Genomic DNA, 20,404 nt, shown 5'->3' with positions numbered 1-20,404 from the left:
ATACAGTCCTTATCTGGAGCCATGTAGCAGAAATGTTTTCCCAGGGAAAGTAGTTTCATTTTATAGCCATAACCCCATCCATTGAAAAGCAGTGAGAAAATCCCCATATTGACATAATATTGAACAGATCCTGTGAAGTCTAGTTACCACAAAACAGATTTTTATTTATAACAGGGTACCATATGTATGTAGATTATATCATGGTAAACCAAAACTGCAAATAAACGTTTATCATTAAAAGATCAGATACAAAGGTTTGTGCATATTACAAACACTTGTATGCCAAAACAAACAACAGGAAAGTATTGGGGATAAGTAATTTTATGCACAGTTTCATTTCTTGTAAACATAGGAAAAGGGATAAGGATAAACTGAAATAGTATATCTTTAGTTAGATTAAATCAAATTTGAAACAAGGCTCTGGGTGTTTTTCTACAATGGATAATTTCCTGAAAAATCTGTACTTCATTATTTATTCTTCCTCATCAAAGTTTTACCATTAATTTGAATTTTGATTAAATAAATGAAATTTTAAACTGTCTTGTTATATATATATATATATATATAACATCAATTACCTTTGAAATAGTACATTTATGAAATATTTTATTCAGTATTTCATCACAAATGTACATCATAAATTTCTTAACCTGATAAGACTACTGCCCCCACCCCCCTGCAGTTAATATCTGCTAAATATAAACTAGTAATCGATTCTGAAATAGCCATATCTCAAAATGACATAATGAAACTACGTGATTACACCTCAATCGATCGATACAGATACCATACATCAATATAGGCTATAGGCCTAGGTCTATGTAAGGTATCCAGGTAGATCTTGTTAAATTTGCCCACACTTGTAACACACAGTGATCGTTTATCCAGAAAATGTTCGCAAGTAACTATGACAAAAAACATCAATTTTAAAACATTTTTTTATTTCAGCTGTTTGGTGATCGAAAACCGAACTCGGCAGTGTAGCTCCGTTCATCGATCAGTAGGAATATTAGCTAGACCGCATGACATGCACACGCAATGCTGAAAGTTTCCGAAAGCCTCGTTATGAATTTCATGTTCACTGCTTTTTGTGCCGACAGCAATCACAAAATTGACTTGTAAATTCAAGTTCCTAACCTCATCCATCCCCACACTTTTCAAATACGACTGCGACAATGACAAATGAAGCAATGTTCATTCAGAAATACCAATGTAGATCATTGTTTGGCTATTCATTTGCTTGCCGCTGTCATCCTCTCACCCCGAGATTGCGACTCGTGCGTTGAACATCGCAGAATCTACATGGAAATGAAACATATCTTGTCATGTTTTGCATGTTCCCTTATCCCCGCGTTTTGTTAGAAATATGTATATGGTGTTTAAAAAATATAAATAGTGAGGATGCAGTGTCACGACATAGTCCACGGATTTTGTCACTAACGTAAAATAGGCAGGACACATTGATAGGAGTGTTTCTCTAAGTCTAAAATCCAAAACACACAGGCCTAGATTTCTCTACTCAAGTTGACACTTTTGAATGAACACTGTTTCTCGTTTCAATTGTAAGGTTTAAAAATGAAATGAACACCTCGTAAATGCAGTAATGAAGTAAACACTTACCGCAAAATAGGTTTTCCCTCAGTCCTCCACGCATCATCCTTTCATCGTCTGCTTGAAAAGACGCGCGTGAGTAACAGCGCCCTCTATTACAAGAGTAGCTTCCCTTGAAGCATGTTGTGAAAACGTTGGACCAACGTAACATAACCGATCGCGATATTCCAAACTGTTGCCAACATCTTTTATTTTGCTGAATGAATTGTAAGATGTGACGAATCCCGTCTGTATCTTCTCTGTCTGTTGTATATGTGCAGCAAAAATTGTCAGTGAATGTGCTTGATCTATGTAATTTAAAAATTAAAAATAAAGTTAATATTTTGAGTTCGAATAGAATTATTGTATTATTCGTAAATATATTTGATCTGATGTTTGTCACATTGTAATCGGCAAATAGGTTATTTCTTTTATGTTATCATAAAAAAATCAAACCATATATATGGTTAAATAGTGTCAGTGCCAATCACCAGCATTGGCCTGACAGCGACATATTATTTATAAAAGCATGACCAAAACGACCCATGTCAGCAAATCGACACGTAGGCTATATTTTGAGTCATTGTCGTCGTGCGCAACAGTCCTGCATAAAGGCAGGAGTCATTCAAGCTGGTTGTGTTACAGTCTCTGGTACTCGTCTAACCAGCTTGTTGAAACTGTGCTCTGTGAACACGTCAAGACGATGCCACTGTGTTTAAGTAGCAGTCTGCAGCTGGCTATTTACTTCATGTTGGTACTTTCAACATACAGAACAAATGGCCAATGTGAACTTCAGGTGACAGAGAAATTGAGGATCTGATCTGTAACTTTTAGAAATATTGACTTCAAGTTGTGTCAACTTGAATGCATCCAAGATTCCTTCGTTTTCGCGTCCTGTCGTCAATCAATTGATGAATCCAAGGAGAAGACGGGCGTACCCAGCGGCCGTCCAAAGAGTCATCCCCATGTAAGTTGTATTTATGTCAAATGGATGTGTGTGTATGTGGGTCGCGTGCTGATCGTAACAAGCATCATAGAAACCACATGTCATGTCACTGAATTCAATTGTATTGAATAAAGTACTTTTGGGATAAATCAAAACCTACAAAAAAAAATGGTTATTTAGTAGAATAATGATTTATTAAATCATGTATGTGATCTGACTGCCTGTCTTTTATGATACAGCCGATTACGCTGTGGAATGGTTTCTCAGTGGGATAGCACTTTAAAATCGGCATTAGTCGGGAAAAAAAGAAGGATTGACACACAACCCTTCCCGCACCCGTCCCTCACAACACTTCCCTCACTCCGTCCCTCACAACCCGTTCCTAACACTCCTTCCCAATACCCGTCCCTCACCCCGTCCTTCACAGCCCGTCCCCCACAACCCTTTTGCTCACCCCATCCCTTACCCCGTTTCACACAACCCGTCCCTCAAAACCTTACCTAACCCCGTCCCTCAAAAACCTTCCCTCACCCCGTCCCCCACAACCCTTCGCTCACCCCGTCACTCATAACCCTTTCCTCACCTGTCCTTCACAACCCTTCCCTCACCCCGTCCCTCACATCCCGTCCCTAACAGTGAGTGAGTTAAAATTTTACATATTGCGATCGTCCCTAACAACCCTTCACACCCCTTCCCTCACAACCCTTCCTTCACACCCCTTCCCTCACAACCCTTTTCTCACAACCCTTCCCTCACAACCCTTTCTTCACACCCCTTCCCTCACAACCCTTCCCTCACAACCCTTTCTTCACACCCCTTCCCTCACAACCCTTCCCTCACAACCCTTCCTTCTCTTCCCTTCCCTCACAACCCTTTCTTCACACCCCTTCCCTCACAACCCTTCCCTCACAACCCTTTCTTCACACCCCTTCCCTCACAACCCTTCCCTCACAACCCTTCCCTCACAACCCTTCCCTCACAACCCTTTCTTCACACCCCTTCCCTCACAACCCTTCCCTCACAACCCTTCCTTCTCTTCCCTTCCCTCACAACCCTTCCCTCACAACCCTTCCCTCACAACCCTTCCTTCACACCCCTTCCATCACAACCCTTTCCTCACAACCCTTCCCTCACAACCCTTCCCTCACAACCCTTTCTTCACACCCCTTCCCTCACAACCCTTCCTTCTCACTCCTTCCCTCACAACCTTGCTTTTTAAGTGCAATAATCTTGAACGCAAGATTAAACCCCATTTCACTTAACCTCAGTGCTATTGGTAATTATAATTTGAAAAGTCCGAGATCTTCCGATGCTGGCAGTTGAACAGCAGATGTCTTCATTGCCATTATTATTGCTGGGCTGGACAGAGTTTGTCCCATTGTGAGATAATATCTCAATACAATGAAACAGCAACTTTTAGTACGCAGCTGTTTTGACACTAGAAGTCGCGTGTCGACATTCATCAATGACATTGTCTGTGTGTGTGTGTGTTTGTGTGTGCGTGTTTGTGTGTGTGTTTTGTTCTTGATTTACCACCTTTTATCGTCTTTTGGCATGATGCGATGGATCGAACCAATGATATTGCACTAAATCTATCTTCTAGACCATGGAGTCGGTATGGCCGTAAAAGTACAGTTAACCAACTTAAAAGGCAGAAATATCAGTGTGATTGTCATTTCATTGCGGCGTCATGGCGTTTGCGTAAATAAAAAGCGAAGAGCTGAACGGCGATCTGGAGGCATTCCCTTGCATTGCCGATATAAGGTCCACGTTACACCTTCCATAAACAGTTATATATCACGAAACAAGGTCAATGCTACCCCTCCCATCAACAGTTATATATCACGATATAAGGTCCACGTTACACCTTCCATAAACAGTTATATATCACGATATAAGGTCCACGTTACACCTTCCATAAACAGTTATATATCACGATATAAGGTCAATGTTACACCTTCCATAAACAGTTATATATCACGATATAAGGTCCACGTTACACCTTCCATAAACAGTTATATATCACGATATAAGGTCCACGTTACACCTTCCATAAACAGTTATATATCACGATATAAGGTCAATGTTACACCTTCCATAAACAGGTATATATCACGATATAAGGTCCACGTTACACCTTCCATAAACAGGTATATATCACGATATAAGGTCCACGTTACACCTTCCATAAACAGTTATATAACACGATAAAAGGTCCATGTTACACCTTCCATAAACAGTTATATATCACGATATAAGGTCCACGTTACACCTTCCATAAACAGTTATATATCACGATATAAGGTCCACGTTACACCTTCCATAAACAGTTATATATCACGATATAAGGTCAATGTTACACCTTCCATAAACAGGTATATATCACGATATAAGGTCCACGTTACACCTTCCATAAACAGTTATATATCATGATAAAAGGTCCATGTTACACCTTCCATAAACAGTTATATATCACGATATAAGGTCCACGTTACACCTTCCATAAACAGTTATATATCACGATATAAGGTCCATGTTACACCTTCCATAATTAGTTATATATCACAATATAAGGTCCATGTTACACCTTCCACAAACAGTTATATATCACGAAATAAGGTCCACGTTACACCTTTCATAAACAGTTATAGATCACGATATAAGGTCCATGTTACACCTCCCATAAACAGTTATATATCACGTTATAAGGTCCACGTTACACCTTCCATAAACTGTTATATATCGACGCTTTAACTTCATATTGACAGAAGTCAGAGATCGACACTTTATTCTTTTCATTGCTTTCTCAAGGTCCAGATCAATCTCTGTGGATACAAGGTCTGCAATCTGACATCCAGATCTGTGACGGTTGGATGTGAAAACGTCTGTCTAGAAGGTTTGTGTCTCTATCAATTCATTCACTAGAGCTAGATTGGGGGTTACAATCATCGACCATCGATCCAAAACCTAAAATATACAGTTTTATGTGCGGCTGATTTATATCTAGCTGAATCATGTCAAGCTTTATGTCCAGCTGATTTATGTCCAACTGATTTATGTCTGACTCATTTATGTCCGGCTGATTAATGTCCAACTGATTTATGTCAAACTTTATGTCCAGCTGATTTATGTCCAGCGGATTTATGTCCGGCTGATTTATGTCAAGCTGATTTATGTCCGGCTTATTTATGTCCGGCTGATTTATATCTGGCTGATTTATGTCCGGCTTATTTATGTCCGGCTGATTTATGTCCGGCTGATTTATGTGCGGATGATTTATGTCCGGCTGATTTATGTCCTGCTGGTCGATATCCGAGTGATTTATGTCCAGCTGATTTATGTCCGGCTGACTTATGTCCAGCGGATTTATGTCCGGCTGATTTATGTCCGGCTGATGGATGTCTGGCTGATTTATGCCCGGCTGATTTATGTCCAGCTAATTTATATCCAGCTGATTTATGTGCGGATGATTTATGTCCGGATGATTTATGTCCAGCTGATTTATGTCCAGCGGATTTATGTTCAACTGATTTATGTCCAGCTGATTTATATCCGGCTGATTTCTTACCAGCTGATTTCTGTCCGGCTGATCGATGTTCGGCTGATTTATGTCCACCTAATTTATGTCCAGCTGATTTATGTCCAGCTGATTTATGTCCGGCTGATTTATGCCCAGCTGATTTATGTCCGGCTGATTAACGTCGATCTGATTTATGTTCGGCTGAATAATGTCCTGCTGATCGATGTCTAGCTGATTTATGTCAAGCTTTGTGTCCAGCTGATTTAGTGTCTGCGTGTTCTGACAATGCGTTGTTCTGACGTTGATTATTGTATAATTTATCAGTGACATACTTGCGCATCTCGTTCAGGATGGCATATAATCGATGTACAATACAATGGGGAATTAGCATCTTATAAATAACGGCAATTAAGTGTTTCAGTGCATATAGATGTCGTGGCTCTAGGGAAATTAATTAGCCTTTGGAATGCAATGTACATTCGGAATCGTTGTCGTAAATAAATCACTATGACAATTGTAGGACAGTCTCTTGATGCTTTAATAATAATTAATTATCATGTATTCATTCCCAAATTTTCTCTCACAATAATGACTATTTACATCTAGTATCTTAATCAGTAAAGAATGAGCAATTAACAATTTATTAAACTATACATTTGACGTTAAACAGACAGGCGGACGAAACATTGATTTATCATACCAACATCAACAACATCAAACTATTCTCAAAATGTCCCTGTGCATTGTGCATATGCCATAAAACACACACCTAAATAAATAATTCACCTCGTCACTATTAGTAACTGTATTGTGTACTGTCTGTGTTACAATATACTTATATTGCTTGGAAAACTACCAGAGACATAGACGTAGTCATAGAGAGGCAAGATTCTCAACATGGCCCTGATACAGGGAGCTACCGAGTGTTAATGCTACAAGTTTCTCTTACATTTCTTTTTATGGATGTCCATGACAACATTCTATATGTGTCATCTTTGATATATAATAACGCTTGTTATATGGTATATAGCCAACCCTTATCTTACCTTTCAAATAAGATGTGGGGGTACGGGTGACCCAGTCGTTTAAGGCGCCGCGATTTGCTGTGCAGAGTTGCGTCCCTTGGTCACGCCAGAAACCTACGATTGTGGGTTCGAATCCCGGTTCGGCCCTATTATGTTTCTAGGTTTGTCAGCACCATACCAGTGCTTGTGGGTTTCACCGAGGTGGTAAACATCTGAGGCCTGCATGACTTCGGGCTTTCCTCCCACATTAAGCTGACACGCTGTAATATAACTGGAATACTGTTAAAAGCGGCGTTAAACCTTACTCTCTCACTCAAATAAGATGTAAATCATTATCAACCGCCTCCGCGCTCTAGAGGTAGACGGTCCGCCCGATTCGGAGTCAGTATACTGTGTATGAGTGTTGGTTTCATGTTAAAACTGTGGATTCTCAGTGAGCATTATAAATCGGCATCAGGCCCGAATAGTACGAGCAGCCACACACACACGTGCATGCATGTCACTATATAAGTGCAATAATCTTGGACGCGATGTTAAACCCAATTTCACCTCACCTCACCTCACCACCTTTCGGATCAGATATAAATCATTAATACCAAGAACAACGTAATTACTCCTGAACGACAATGGAAAGCTTACGACAGCAAACATATGAATTGCGAATACTGTACAGTGATATCGTAAGATAACAATTATTGCACAATTAGTAAACTCCTAGTCACCATTAGGACGAACATACAGTAAACTACAGTTATAATGAACTTATAGGGACCACTAATTTTAGTTCGTTTTAACTGAAGATCGTTATGAGGATATATATATCATAGATACAGCAAACAGGCGGAGGTTCATATTAAGAACATTTTTATTTCCATACGGATGGTTTTGGCAGTCTCAATACATTGGTTGCATCCTATCATATATGACAGTCTTCAAAAAGAGATTTTATGATGGCTTCTTTCATTTTGATATCACTCCCTCGTCTCTTCATCACTTTCTCGTCTCTGCATCACTTCCTCCTCTTTCATCACTCCCTCGTCTCTTCATCACATCCTCGTCTCTTCATCACCAGGTACCAGGTGCTCACTTAAATACTGATTGTAACGGTACAATGTCTAGGCTTGCTGAAACCAACGTCTGCGCGCCGTGGAATGCTGCAAACAGGAATGGCGAAAAAAAGTTGCCAGACAATTCAATAAGCAATATTATCTCTTTAGTGATAAACAAGTAAACAGCAATATTCTGTTGTTGCATCTATGGAATCAATACCAAACTGCCACACCAACAGCTCGGAAAATGCCTGGGTTGAGACCGATCAGTTGCAGAAAGATACACAACCTGTTGAGGGAGAACAAATATCAGCCCGATGTCAGAAAGTCAGTTTGAATTGAAAAGTGTGATGGTATTGTGAGGCATCAACTTACATGGGAGAACTCACCATTGTTTATGGCAATTGAAACGCTACCAGGAGGGTTTGGTTCCAGGTCCCACTTGCACAAAGCGATCTTAGCGCTACAACTACCGTAAGCCTATGTTAAAGCATGGGAGTTACGATCATCTTAGCGCTAAGACCGCTCTGTGCAAGTGGGCCCTGATCATGTTCTACCCTTTGTGCGAATGGAGGGACATAGTGTCACATCGCAGCAAGATAATGCACGTCCAAAACATTGAACGTGTTGTAACAGACTTTAAGAGAAAGCATAACATTGCTGTACTGCCATGGCAGGCTGTTTACCCTGAACTCGTCCTTATAGAACATGTCTGGAAACAGATGGAAGGACACCTAAGACAGCAGAAGAACCAGCCGGTAACACTACTTCAGTTGGGCTAAACATGCCCACGCCGTCTTCAATCAGCTATTGTCTTCAACGCTCTGGTGCAGCCTTACCTATATCAACACAAATGGTGGACACATCCGACATTGGCACTGTTATTTCAGATGTCACACCACCTCTCTTTAAGGGGTGTCTCCTGTTACCAGGTTTGGGTTTTGTCAACAAACGTGTTATAATAAACCATTGATCAGACGAATGTCAAAATGTTATGCTCTTGTGTTGAACAACATAACATGTACATCACTCTATATGAAGCACAGTACTTTTTTCTGTAAATATACATGTACAAATTGTATAATCAAAAGGAACACCTAACGACTGTTCATTATTTGACTGAAGATGCCTAGATGTTCTGACCCATTATAGACTTACTTGCTTTATCTGGATATTTGTGTGTCAGGTTCTGGTAGTTGTCAGACTCTTTGAGGGAGCAAATGGTGGCGTCTGAGAAAGTGACTGGACAATTGTTTGCGCTGATCAATTACTGTCAGTTCGAAGGAGGCAGGCCTCAGTTTGCAACAATTGTATTTGTAGTTAATATGTACACACATAAGAGCAAATCACTACCCCCCTCATTATTTCTGTATAAATTACCACCAAAGACAATAAATAGATCTTACTTGTGCACCCCTCCTTTTCAAAAAAGCTGTATCCGCCTCTGCAATGATGCTACAGACCATTAATTTGTGGAATGTATAGACATTGGCGTGTTGAATGCATGTACGTGTTACAATATTGACATGTTAAATATACTCATGTTGTTAGAGACATTAACTCGTTGAATACATTCGTTTTGTTGCAGACATCGATGGGTTGATTACATTCAGGTTGCTACAGACGTTAATGTGTTGAATGAAAGCATATGGTACAGACATTGGAGTGTTGAATGCATGTACGTGTTACAACATTGACATTGAGAGAGAGAGAGAGAGAGAGAGAGAGAGAGAGAGAGAGAGAGAGAGAGAGAGACATACATATTATAATATTATGTGTGTGTATATATATATATGTATATGTATATATATATTCATTCAACAAGTCACTCTCTGTACCACCATGAATATACTCAGCAGACGAGGTTTTCTATGCCCAACTTACCTTGAGGTCTGAAGTATGTCTAGAACCTTCAGGACCACACTGATCACCTAGCCCCGACCTATATGTTTTCCATACACAGCCTACTACCACTTGCTTGATGGTTACTGCGTTCCTTGATGCCAGATTTCTTGTCAGGGTCCTAATAGAGTGAGCTCCGCAGCTTCCCATGTTAGACTGTATATTTCAGCATGGCGCTAGCAGTCCGCTATGCTCGTCTTGAGCCATTCTGCCACTGAAGCCTTCAGGATGTCCTGTTCTGAGATAAATAGGCATCTTCTCTGTTTTCTGTGGTTTTGAGTAGCTGTGATGTAGTATTCCCAGAGCTCTGATAGGACATGTTAGCTTGCCCAGATAATGCATGCTTTAACTTAAGACAGGTATCGTATACTACCCATGTTGTCTGTTGCAATCACTACTGATGATTGCATGAATAGTTGGATATATAGTTCTCATATCCAGACAGTTGATATTCAATTCTCTATTTTGAGTCGACCATTGCCATTGTATGGTTGTGTTGTCCATGTGAGCACCCCATCTCTCGTTTGATGTGTCCGTGTAGAGGGGATGCTCTATGGAACTGTTACTCCAGTTTTATATGGGACAAACTGCAGCCTGCTTCTGTAGGTTAGATCCTGGAGGGATGTGAGCATGCCTAGTCATGGCATACACCAACGGATGTTTAATCCACACGCATATCAGTCCTCTGTAGGCGCTAGTACGCTTCTTGGCTGTATTTGTATGCAGACATGTGATGAGGTCTCTGAAATTCTCTGAAATGGTAATGGAAACAGGTACAATCAAAAGTTTGATTAAAGTGTCAATATCTCAGCATACCATACAAATATTGTTTCAGGATAATTTCTCATCATCTCCAAATACCCAATGGCCCTCAACATATTGACCTTTATAATAGTTTCGTTTGCCAAACTTTGATGCTACCTGGCCAAAGTATCATTTCCATTCTCCCGTTGACCGATTCATCACGTACCTCATGATCATGACAAAAGTTGAATCAGTAAGTAGCCGTTGATGAAGACCATAATCAGGTTGACGATCTAGGTGAAAATAGGTTCTGCCATCAATGAAAAATCAATTTAACACATTCTGCCATGTTAATGCAAGCCTCAGTGAACCAGTTTTTAGTTCGAATTGATTTATGACATTGATTCCTAACTCCATCAATCGTTCTACGACCAGTCCAGCGAATGTCGCCACTACTCTAATGATATCCAGTTTCATTGGCAAGACACATCAACCTCTAGCAACATCACAATTAACATGGTTAGTGAGTAACCCACGATTCTTGCATCAAACCAATGTAGCACAAATCGTTACAATTACGTGAAGCAGCAACCTATCCTAAGTGTTGACACTGAAAACCCTCCCCAAATCTTTCCAATATGAACTTATCCAAGGAGCGTCAGTGCAACATAGGAATGATGCAACACTGCCTTCAGCCTTCCCCGGAAGTTCCATGTCCATATTCTAGGTCATCCGATCCTTTCTCCCTTGACTCACGCCCTCTGCACTGGCTCCCGTCCGCCACACTTTCTTTTCTGTCACAAAATCCTCAAACGATTTACCCAGAGATCCTGCCATCATAAATTTTACGTTCCTGCTGTTTTACAATTCGGGGCGCAGTGATGCTTAGAATTCCTTGGCCTGCGAACTTACAACCAACCATAATAAACTGATTTTATGTCGTTCCATGGTTACACGAAAATCCCTAACACCATCGTAAGTGTCCGTAGAGTCGAGTCACGATACACCATGTTTGCCGTAACCTTCGTAAGTGTCCGTAGAGTCGAGTCACGATACACCATGTTTGCCGTAACCTTCGTAAGTGTCCCGTTGAGTCGAGTCACGATACACCTAGGTTTGCCGTAACCTTCGTAAGTGTCCGTAGAGTCGAGTCACGATACACCATGGTTTGTCGTAACCTTCGTAAGTTTCCATCACTACTTTGATAATTTCCCGTCACTTCCATAAGTCTTCAGGAATTACTATATACATTGGAACTAATTGCATTGCGGACGTAACTGAGTCGTTTAGCTATCAAGGTTCGCCTTCCACGAATTTTCGCAAAACTTAGTGACACTTGACCTATGACAGAAATCGTCCTTTCGTGAAGTTGTGTTTGTGTTTACTCTATGTCCCGGGTGAACTCCCAATTTCTGTCAGGAGATGAAATCCCAAAGTGAAACTTGAGGTGAAGCCAAAAATTCACTGCCACATAGGCCTCTGTGACGATGAACGCCAGATGTTGTGGAGGACTAAGCCTTCGCTTGGAAGCTGATGGCCCAGGTTGTATTCTCACCTTTTCCCAGTTTCTGTGCTCCTGTGCCCTGAAATTGCTGGAACATGGCTAAACGCGGGGTAAAACCCTCATCTCATGTTGAATTCCATCAACAAGATCGTTCCTGGATTACTGAGGTTACGCCAAAAGCATGCCTGAGAGCCAGATACCTCTAACATTCTATTAAGTTTGTTATCATAAAAGTGTGTTTGTTATCATAAAGCCGATTTTGTGTTGTAAATAACTGTAACTGGTTTTGAACAAGAGATTTATTATTTATTGAATTACTCACATCACGGAGTACATCACAATATATGCCCCTCGAGATCGGTCGATAACTTATATTTTCATTTCCATCCATTACACGGGGGCACGGGCGGCACAGTCGTCTAAGGCGCCGGGAGTCGCTGTGCAGAGGTGGGCACGCCGTAAACCTATGATTGTGGGTTCGAATCCCGGTTCGCCCCGATTATGTTTCTAGGCTTGTTAGTACCATACCCGTGCTCGTGGGTTTCACCGAAGAGGTAAACGTCCGAGACTTGCATCACATCGGGCTTTCCTCCCACATTAAGCTGACACGCCGTGATATAACTGTTCAAAGCGACGTGAAACACAGCACGCACTCGCAGTCAGGTCACACATTAAAACCACCCGATCTCACTCTAAGCCGGGTTTCACGACACACATGGTATACTGGGGTACTTGACCTGTTCTGCCTTTAGTCTGGCTCCATGCCCAATGCTTGGTACAATGTCACATGTACAATGTCAACAGAATACAACGTCAACGCCAGGCAGACAGTTGATCTTCTGAATAAACACACATTGAAAACAAGACATGTTACGTTGCCCTAATTCAATGTGCAGTGTTGCGGTCATAGACATATCAACGAACTGGGCTTTGAGCTCATTGAAAGCGTATGTATGCTATATAACCTGCCTTCAAATTGCCTCAACCATCGGTGAGTTACATCCCCAGGCTCTGCCGAATGACGAGACGCCAATATTGCCATTCTCGAGTTTATTGATTTTATCGCATCACTGCTGGTGATGTTCCGGGCCACTTCTCGAGTTTGAAAGACCCCTTGACGTTGTGATGACGTCGTGATGACGTTGCGCTTTTGGTGAAAATGGCAGGTGGTGATAATTCAATTCTGTATGTCTGTACACCCTTTCAACTGATATAATCTATTATCTGCTCTATTGTATGTACATTAAGTGGCATTCAGGAATGTGAGGGGTATGTTCTTAAGTTTTGTGTACAAAATACGTTTTAAGAAAATTGTAAACTACTAAGAAAGTGTGGAATACTTATGTGAAGCATGTTTGAAGTGGTTTGTTTGTTTGTTGTTTAACGCCGCACTCATCATTATTCCAGCTATATGACGGCGGTCTATAAATAATGGAGTCTTGACCAGATAATCAAGTGATTGATATCATGAGCATCGATCCACGCAATTCGTACACGATGACATTCATCAACCAAGTCAGCGAACCTCACCACCCGATCCCGTTAGTCGCCTCTTACGACAAGCATAGTCGCCTTTTACAGAAAGCATGGGTTGCGGAAGACGTATGCTACACCGGATCTTCACGGGTCAAATGTAGAGATGTAGTCTTTAACGGATCACGGATCGAATAGTTATGTTGAGAAGCAAATTCCCTCATGAAAATCTTAATAATATACTAAATAGACTATTTAACGATAGCTGCCAAATGCGTTGCTGAGCTCATCAAATGGCGTGTTCAGACTTGTTATTTCCACTGATGGAGTTTGTAGTTTCCTTCTAATGAACATCATTAGAACACACAGAAGGAAAAGCAAGATTACCCATAGCTGCGTCGCTAGAAAAATACAATGCTGTCGATGACATCCCAATTTAAATTAGACATCTAGAACTTGGAATGTATTATAAAGCAACGAAACACATAAACATAATCTCTGCATAAAGCAGAGTCGATTGTACGATTCACTCATCTCCTTTATTTCTATTTCACGTGGGTGAATCAGTGGAAGGGAACCGGCTCTTTGTCTATTTGACCGCTATCGCCTGATAATAACAAAAGAGAATTAACACAAATATATCCGACATAAAGTTGTCACAAATACCTCTTTCGAGATAAGGAAACATCTACATCTACCTCTGCAGCCCTTCTATGAATTCAGTTTGATGCGTTGTCATAAATATGTGCCCACACTTAGTTGATCGTCTTATGTATAACATAGACTGAGCCAACCCTTGATTAACCTACAGTTCCTGCATCTACATCTGCAGCTCTTCCATGAATTCGATATCAGTATGAAGGTGGCTAGGCCTAATCCCGTCCATGAATTCAGTTTGATGCGTTGTCATAAATATGTGCCCACACTTAGTTGATCGTCTTATGTATAACATATACTGAGCCAGCCCTTTATAAACCTGCATTCCCTGTATCTACATCTGCAGCTACATCTCCACAACCAGATATTATTCTCATTAATTCTATGAGTGTAAACATTAAACATATTCCAACAAGTCAATATGTGCTGGCTGACAACTTTATCATATTTGAATAGTCTGAAGCTCATTTATTGTCAAGGATGATCCGGGACAGTGTATTATTTTCGATAAAATCGCTCATGCTTGTTGTAAGAGATGACAAATCGGATAACAATAGTCCTACTCAGTAACTATTCAAGACTGCGGCATAAAACAACATGGGCATACGATTATACTATATTTAAACGAAACATGGTTTGTTATTACATTAGTGTTCATTAACACGGAAATGTTTATGACGACCTGAATAAAGTCGACTCTGGTGCCCTCTGTTTGTTCCCTGAAGGGAGCTCAGAGCAGAATATGCCCCGTCACCACGTGCTGGTAACACGACGAGGGGCGATATATAGCCAATATACCTATATGTGTATTCAGTTATTATGACGCAATCGAGCAAGTGTTCCGCTGATAGTGATATGATACATTCACCGGGTTATTCCACGTGACTCAGCTTTCTGGAAGGTAGCAAGTCTCGTGCATGGTGGACAGTACTCTCGCGTGGACGTTACCTCAACAGCTCCAAGTAGAGTACTGTACCGTTACGTCGACATAGCTGGTGAGTTCCCGTACCCTTCCCAAATGGTATTTGAAGATGAAGTCAAATGAGGTTGAACGTCACACTTCTACAGCGACGTGGGGCGGTGGGGTAGCTTAGTGGTTAAACCGTTCTCTTGTCGAGCTGAACTCCCGGGTTCGATTCTCACTTGGGTACAATATGTGAGGCAAATGTCTGGTGTTCCCCGCCGTAATATTGCTGGAATATTGCTAAAAGCGGCGTAAAACCATACTCACTCACTCACTATAGCAACCTGCTTGAACGTCTGTGTGTGGTTGCATGTACCAGTCCGGACTGAAATACCAAGCTGCAGTTAACATGGATAGGTGCTCAGACTGAGACCCCGAGCCGAACAGCCTTTGTTTTATTCCCATAATGCCGAACACCAAGTACCATATGTTAACGTCTTTCGGTATGCGACCCCGACGGCATGGGACGTTCATTATATCAACCACTGGTTTGTCGTTCAAGGCTCATTTGTTACAGTGAGAATAAAGGCAACAGTGTGGAAATAATAGCAACACATATGGCAGAGCATGCATTATTTTCGTTGTTTGTTTGTTTGCTTGCTTGTTATTGAACGCCGTACTCAGCTAAAGTCCAGCTGTACCACTGGTTGCTGAAGACCTATTCTAACCCGGATGTGACCTCGATAGCAGAGGTTGTATTAGTCGTTGCCATGCATACACATCAATATAGTAGCAAATGAGGTAACTTTACATTTATGTGGTTACATTATATGTTTTCATACATGACGATTGTCTTTTTTTATTTTAATGAAATGAATTAACTCTTTTATAAGGACCGTGCAACTGCAGTATAACTAACACACTCGTGTCATTCATGAGACCAACGTTTAGTTTCAGGGGTTGATGTAAGATTAAAAAGAGATTTGTTATACATTTTATAAGGAGGAAATGAGAGGTGGGTATGAGACGTGATTGAAGTGTGTGGATTGCGGTATTAAGAACGACGAGATGGATTGTAGAAATGGTGAGATGGTTGATAGAAGGGATGAGATGGATGGCATATAGGTGAGATGGATGATATCACGGGTGTGATTGATGGAAGAGAGGAATGAGATTGATGGTAGATAGGTGAGATGGATGGTATCACGGGTGTGATGGGTGGAAGAGAGGGATGAGATGGATGGTAGAGAGAGGTGAGATTGATGGTAGGGAGGGTGTGATTGATGGTATAACGGGTGTGATGGGTGGAAGAGAGGAATGAGATGGATGGCAGATAAGTGAGATGGATGGTATAACGGGTGTGGTGGATGGAAGAGAGGAATACGATTGATGGTAGATAGGTGAGATGGATGGTATAACGGGTGTGATGGGTGGAAGAGAGGGATGAAATGGATGGTAGAGAGAGGTGAGATGAGATAGAAAGTAAAAATGGCTGAGGTGAATGTAGAGAGGGATGAGATTGATGGTAGGGAGGGTGAGATTGATGCTAGAGAGGGGTGAGATTGATGGTAGAGAGGGATGAATTTGATGGTAGTGAGGGTGAGATTGATGGTAGAGAGAGATGAGATTGATGGTAGAGAGGAGTGAGATTGATGGTAGACAGGGTGAGATTGATGGTAGAGAGGGGTGAGATTGATTGTAGAGAGGGTGAGATGGAAGGTACAGAGGGGCGTGAGGGATGGATGGTTTTACGAGTGTGAGGGATTGAAAAAAGGTGTCATGGATGTTAATGTTATCTGACGGATGGTTGAAGGATGGGATTGGGGATAGAAGGAGTGAAATGGATTGTGGAAAATGAGGGTCAGATAGGAGACGGGATAGTGAGCCCGGAGGGGGGAGGGGGGAGTCAAGTTGATTGCTAGGGGGGCGTGTGTTGCGGCGGGCGGGTTTATGTGTACATATATTCTTATAGACGTTTCATTGGACTATTTTCGTCTTCAGTAGATTTTGTAACAGGTGTCGCAATGTTTATGAGTATGGAGGCGCACCTACGCTGTCCCCTCTATAATCGTTTGTAATCCGCTCAGTATCAGTTAAATGTTTTGTGTCATGGCTTAATGTTTATGGATTACAAGCGATACACAGTGTCGGGAGCTGACACGCCCCATAGTGCTTCTTTACATGGCTTTACCAGGTGCCCCTGCCTCCTGGTGAGGTGAGGTGAGGTGAGGTGGCGGTGAGGTGAGGTGAGGTGAGGTGAGGTGAGGCGTCCAAGATAATCACTCTTATGTAGCGATGTGCATGCACGTGTGTGTGTGGCTGCTTGTACTAGCGGGGCTAATGGTTTTATAGTGCTAGCCCAATGAGATACCATACCACAGTTTAACATGAATACCCCACTCAAACCAGTATACTGACTCCAAGCCGACCTGTCTTTGTTTTAGACCTTTAATGCAAAACACAAGACAGAGTAACAACAAGTTCCATCTTTAAACGTCTTTTGGTATGACGTGGTCGGATTCGAACCCCGGAGCTTCCGCTCTCCGGGGCTACGCTCTACCATAAGACCTTGCCATTGTGACATATACACCCTATAGTGTACTGTGAAACTGAGTCAACATCTCCGTCCAACATGCAATCATTCAACGAATTACCATGCATTAAATGCCTGAATGTAAACATTCTTCCTGAACTGCTTTCTTAAAATACACTTCAATGTTATCATTCATGTGTACCTACTTTTGCCAGGAGCTTTTTTCAAGTATCAGCAATATTTTCACAGGAGTTACTTCGAGAGAAGATGACGCAGAGTGGTAGTCAGTTTCTGTTGCTTCTGATCCTGGCTGTGACGTCCTTCTGTGGTGAGCAGAGTGCATTATGTTCATGTTGCATGCTATTTAGACAAGCCTTCATAGTCATACTAAGCTTACCTTGTTAGTTACTCTGTCAGATATATAAAATAACCTAGTAATCAGAAAAGGCAGCTTCTAGGATGAGTAAAATATAATGATATAATGATAAGCAAAGGAGTAACGCGGCTACATAATGAAATGCAATAACATATTTTTAGCGGATGTTGTTTTTATTGAATTTGTAACGATGTTTGCATCTATATTGCATGTAATGAACCCAAATGTTCCAATTCTTAATGTAAGAGTTTGTTTGTGGTAAATAAGAACATACGTTCCCTTCGTATTTTGAGATATTGTGGCATTTCGTGAACACTGTGTCATCAATGAGGTCAGTGTTCCATTCGTATAATTTAAAATAATCATTATTTTGCCTTCTACGCCCGATCGAATCGGTTTGGGCAGATAATCAATATGCTTATTCTCTGGCGTTGACGATTTATATTTTAGGAACTATGGGCCCTGTCATTTAAGTAAAAGTGAATCTTTTGTGAACTGTTTGCTAAACAGTTGATATTAACACATTGATAATATCTACACGTAGTCTTTTGTATACCTTATCTGACGGCTAAAATATAGTATACACCTACGTTTGATGGTTTTGAAAATGAAACAAAAAAGAAACGTTTGTTTGATGGCGACGTCGAATTATGTATGTCTATCATAGTTGTGTTTTGGACCTTAAGTTTGACGTCTTTCGGCAGTTTCCAGCCTATTAACGTTTTGATAACCTGTTTATTTTGGGATCAAATTCAATTTTCAAGTTTTACTTTCTTTTGCATGACAGTTTAATAGAAAACAAAGATGACGTGTGGATATCTCGCATGGTGAATTTATGGGCTGTGTGGTCTGTCTAATCATCAACATTTCTGTTTCTAGTGACAGCCTCGTCGACACCTGGGACTACAACAGGTATGTTGACATGTGTGGCACTTTACAAGTATTAGGCCAGCAAGGATCATGGAGGTACCCAGCCATGGCTGCACATATAGTCGTACTACCAACACAGTCATGTAGATGTAGCAAGAACGTCAAGGGAAGATATGGACAAGCGCACCCATACATTTCGTGATACTACGCTTCATTCGGGCTTAAGTATTTAAAGCTTAATGGGGTAAACTACTATTTTCTCAAAGAAATAGCGTCTTTGCACATTACGTTTCCGAAACGTTTCACGCCTGGACTGTGTTTGGTGGAGAAAGTGTAAATCGACGGCAAATTAAACCGCTTCACGCGAGGCTGTCAAACTAACGGAAGGGCAGTAACTCCTGATCGATTTGAATTGATGTCGATTTAGAGTGTGTTTGCTGATGTTGTCGTCGATACAGCTTGTTGGAGCCGATACAGCTTGTTGTAGCTTCTTTCCCAGAGTGTTTTCGTGTGCTTTTTGTAACATGCAACATCAACAGAGCAAAACACATAAATCAGATTTCCCCTGGGTGTAAGCTAAGCAGGGGGAACAGCTTATGGATCAGGGTTGCAATCGGATGTGCGTTAAGCAGGAAGCAGGACACATAGGTCAGGGTTGCAGCTCGGTGTGAGGTTAGCAGGAAGTAGAACATATAGATCAGAGTTGCACCTGGGTGTGAGTTTAGCAGGAAGAAGAACATATATATCAGGCTGGCACCTGGGTGTGAGTTTAGCAGGAAGAAGAACATATATATCAGGCTGGCACCTTGGTGTGAGTTTAGCAGGAAGAAGAACATATATATCAGGCTGGCACCTGGGTGTGAGTTTAGCAGGAAGAAGAACATATATATCAGGCTGGCACCTGGGTGAGAGGTTAGCAGGAAGTAGAACATATAGATCAGAGTTGCACCTGGGTGAGAGGTTAGCAGGAAGAAGAACATATAGATCAGGGTTGCACCTGGGTGAGAGGTTAGCAGGAAGTAGAACATATAGATTAGAGTTGCACCTGGGTGTGAGTTTAGCAGGAAGAAGAACATATATATCAGGCTGGCACCTGGGTGAGAGGTTAGCAGGAAGTAGAACATATAGATCAGAGTTGCACCTGGGTGTGAGTTTAGCAGGAAGAAGAACATATAGATCAGGGTTGCACCTGGGTGTGAGGTTAGCAGGAAGTAGAATACATAGATCAGAGTTGCACCTGGGTGTGAGTTTAGCAGGAAGAAGAACATATATATCAGGCTGGCACCTGGGTGAGAGTTTAGCAGGAAGAAG

The 20,404-nt window shown here is 41.3% G+C and overlaps 1 long non-coding RNA gene and 1 pseudogene across 1 annotated transcript; one reads left to right on the top strand and one right to left on the bottom strand.

Annotated features, from left to right (window-relative positions):
* Positions 1-5,450: 5,450 nt before the first annotated feature.
* LOC139472609 (phospholipid scramblase-like) lies at positions 5,451-11,613 on the bottom strand (annotated as a pseudogene).
* Positions 11,614-15,355: 3,742 nt separating this feature from the next.
* LOC139472790 (uncharacterized) lies at positions 15,356-19,135 on the top strand. Its single transcript, XR_011653897.1, has 3 exons — positions 15,356-15,405; positions 18,097-18,175; positions 19,103-19,135. It is a non-coding gene; the product is annotated as an uncharacterized lncRNA (long non-coding RNA).
* The last annotated feature ends 1,269 nt before the right edge of the window (positions 19,136-20,404 follow it).

The sequence above is a fragment of the Haliotis cracherodii genome, unplaced genomic scaffold (genome assembly GCF_022045235.1).
Source record: "Haliotis cracherodii isolate W230 unplaced genomic scaffold, xgHalCrac1.p SCAF_25, whole genome shotgun sequence".
NCBI lineage: Eukaryota > Metazoa > Mollusca > Gastropoda > Lepetellida > Haliotidae > Haliotis > Haliotis cracherodii.
Note: the sequence above shows the minus strand (reverse complement) of the source record. Positions and strands in the feature narration are given on the sequence as shown.